Source organism: Grammomys surdaster, unplaced genomic scaffold (assembly GCF_004785775.1).
Source record: "Grammomys surdaster isolate TR1022 unplaced genomic scaffold, NIH_TR_1.0 187, whole genome shotgun sequence".
In the NCBI taxonomy this organism is placed as follows: Eukaryota; Metazoa; Chordata; class Mammalia; order Rodentia; family Muridae; genus Grammomys; species Grammomys surdaster.
This window is the reverse complement of record NW_021604632.1, coordinates 3,669,609-3,673,255: the sequence shown is the minus strand read 5'-3', so window position 1 is coordinate 3,673,255 and position 3,647 is coordinate 3,669,609. Positions and strand designations below refer to the sequence as shown.

Genomic DNA, 3,647 nt, shown 5'->3' with positions numbered 1-3,647 from the left:
CCGACACACACACACACACACACACACACACACACACACACAGAGAAAGAGAGAGTTAGTTAAATAAATACACTTGACCGGGCAGTGGTGGCTCACACCTTTAATTCCAGCACTTGGGAGGCAGAGGTAGGTGGATTTCTGAGTTCGAGGCCAGCCTGGTCTACAGAGTGAGTTCCAGGACAGCCAGGGCTGCACAGAGAAACCCTGTCTCGAAAAACAAAACAAAACAAAACAAAAAAAAATAAATACACTTAGCTTTTCTTCAAAACAACTACAGATATGGCTTACTCAGTTGGGTTTAAGCAGGAAAACTCATAATTCAAATGATAATTTTCTCATTTTTATTTATGAAAAGATTTACATTCATTTAATTTTATTTGTATGGGTTCAGAAGAAGGATCTCCTAAAGCTGGCGTTAAGCATGGTTGCGAGCCACCATGAAGGTGCTGGTAATTGAACCCTGGCTGTCTACAGAAGCAACACGTGCTCTTAACCATCGAGCCATCTCTCTAGCTGCAAATTCCTAACTTTTATGAATTAACATACTGTGCTTGCTTTGGCAGCACAAATGCTAAAATTGGAACAATACAGAGAAGATTAGCATGGCTTCTGCTCAAGGATGGCAGGGAATTTCGTGAGGTGTTTCCTATTTTTGGGGCAGTGAGTAGGATGTAAAGTGAATAAGTAAAAAAAAAAAATTAAATTAGAAAGAGAATTAAAATATTTTCAGTGATGCATTAGAAATTTAGAGATATTCTTAGGTCATCTATTGACAGCATTCTTTTTATCTATCTATCTATCTATCTATCTATCTATCTATCTATCTATCCATCCATCCATCCATCCATCTATCTATCTATCTATCTATCTATCTATCTATCTAGACAGGATATTTCTTTGTAACTCTAGCTGGTCTGAAACTCTTTATGTAGATCAAGAGATGACATTGGATCCTTGGACTGGAGTTATAGGTGGTTGTTAGCTCCTCAGTCTAGGTGCTGGGAACTGATCCCAGGTCCTCTGAAAGAGCAGCCAGTGGTGTGAACCACTGACCCATCTCTCCAGCCCTCCAGTGATTCATCTGCCACTCCTTCCCTGTAGGAGGTACAGATGCCCTTGTGTTCCCAGGTGAGCACCAGGGCAGTGATTCTCAGCCAGTGGGTCATGATCCCTTCGGTGGGGGTGTTGAAAGACCCTTTCACAGGTTTTGCATATCAGATATCCTGCGTATCAGATATTTATATTAGGATTTATAACACTAGCAACATTACAGTTATGAAGTAGCAATGAAAATGACTTTATAGTTTGGGGGAGGGTCACCACAACATTAGGAACGGAATTAATGGGGGTCACAGTATTGGGAAGGTTGAGAATCACTGCACTAGGAGAACCTGGAATGTTAGTACACAGGGTTTTCCCCCTTAAAGTAAGGAACAATCTGTAATCCAGGTGATCTTTGTGCTATCTGTGTGGCCGAGACCATACGGGATCCTTCCCCAGTCCTTTACCAAGGCTCGTTTTCCTCAGTCAGTCTATAGAACCCATCTTTATGGATGATGTCACATGTACTTTACAAAGAGTTTCAATGTAGGCATGTCTGATCTTTATTTAGTTTACTTTGTTCCTCAAGGAGATTTATTATATGTTTCTTTACCTTATGAACCACTTTGCCAGCCTTCCAGTGGTCTTTTGATGGACCCTGACATTGATTCCATATCTTGGATATTGTGAATAATTCTGCAACAAATAGAGCAATACACATATCTCTTCAATGTACTACTTTTCTATCCTTTAGAATCTCTCTTGGTAGTGAAATTTCTGGATCATTTCTGGTCATTCTATTAAAATTTTTCCTGAGGATCTGAAGAGATAGGTCAACAGTTAGGAGCACTGGCTGCTCTTCAGAGGTCCCAGGTTCGATTCCCACCATCTACATGATAGTTTACAACTGTCTATAACTCCAGTCCTGGGAGACCTGACACCCTCTTCTGGCCTCTGTGGGCACAGCACACACATAGTGCACAAAAGACACACATACAGGCAAAGCACTCATAGGCATAAAATAGATATTACTTTTAAAAGATTTTATTTATCTATCATTTTTAAAATTTATTTTGTTTTATTTTATGTATATGGCTGTTTTCTATTACATTTATGCATGTACACCACATGTATACGGTGCCTGAGGAAGCCAGAAGAGGGCTTTGGAGCCCCTAGAACTGAAGCTATAGGTTGTTGTTAGCCATGTGGTTATTGGTAGTTAAAATGCCGTCCTCTGGAATAATAGCTAACACTCTTAATTGCTGAGCCATCTCTCTAGCCCTCTTTTTTTTTTAACATTTTATTTTTGTTGGGGTTTTGTCTGTATGTCTATGTGAGGGAGTTACAGACAGTTGTGAGCTGCCATGTGGATGCTGGGAATTAAACCCAGGACCTCTGGAAGAGCAGTCAGTGCTCTTCTCTGCTGAGCCATCTCTCTAGCCCCTGGCCCTGTATTTTTTTAAATTTATTTTTATTTATGTGTATGTTTATGCCTATGTGAATTTCTCTTCACTGTGTGTGTGCGGGTGCTCAAGGGTGCTAGAAGAGGCATTGGATCCCCTGGACTGGGGTTATAGGTGGTCATTAGCATCTGAAATGGATGCTGGGGACCCAATCTGGTTCCTCTTCAAGAACACTAAGCGCTCCTAAGGACTGAGCCTTCTCTCCAGTCCCATGGTCATTCTATTTTAATTTTTTTGTGTGGAACCTCCACAAGATATTCTATAATGACCATGCTTACTCACACGATTACCAACCGAGTTCACAAGCTCCTCCAACTTAAAAATAATCACCACGAATACTTAACTTTATCTTTTTGATAATAGCTATATCAATACATGTGAGGTAGTATCACATTTGTGGTTTCAATGCTATTTCTCTACCTAATTAGTGATGGTGAACATTTCCTCGTTATGCAGGCTGAACATTTGTGTGTCTTCTTTTGAGAAATACCTACTTGGGCCTTTTATAACACCCTTTCTTTTGAGGCAGCGTCTCTTTACATATAGCTCAGGCCAGCCTCAAACTCGAAATCCTCCTGTCTCAGTCTTAAAAGTTATTATTATTAATTATTTATATTATGTATGTCTTAGGGTTTTACTGATGTGAACAGACACCATGACCAAGGCAAGTCTTATAAAGGACAATATTTAACTGGGGCTGGCTTACAGGTTCAGAGGTTCAGTCCATCATCATCAAGGTGGGAGCAAGGCAGCATCCAGGCAGGCAAGATGCAGGCAGAGCTGATAGTTCTACATCTTCATCTGAAGGCAGCTAGTACTAGGGTACAAAAGTCACACCTAGTCACAGTTTTACTCCAATAGGCCACACCTCCTAATAGTGTCCATTCCCTGGCCCAAGCATATACAAACCATTACAATATGTATGGATGTTTTTGCCTATATGTATGTCTGTGCACCGTGTGTGTGTGTGTGTGTGCGTGTGTTTGTGTGTGTGTGTGTGTATAGTGCCACAAAGGCTAGTCAAGGGCATCAGATCCCCAGGGACTAGAGTTACAAATAGTGTGAGCTGCCATTCGGGTGCCTGGAATCAGACCTTGGAAGGTGGTCTTAAGCCACTTCCCTAGTTCCTTACCTCAGCCTTTC

At 41.0% G+C, this 3,647-nt stretch overlaps 1 non-coding gene across 1 annotated transcript; it reads left to right on the top strand.

Moving 5' to 3' along the window:
- Nucleotides 1–547: 547 nt before the first annotated feature.
- LOC114622310 lies at nucleotides 548–654 on the top strand. Its single transcript, XR_003711570.1, has one exon. It is a non-coding gene; the product is annotated as a U6 spliceosomal RNA (small nuclear RNA).
- Nucleotides 655–3,647: the final 2,993 nt, after the last annotated feature.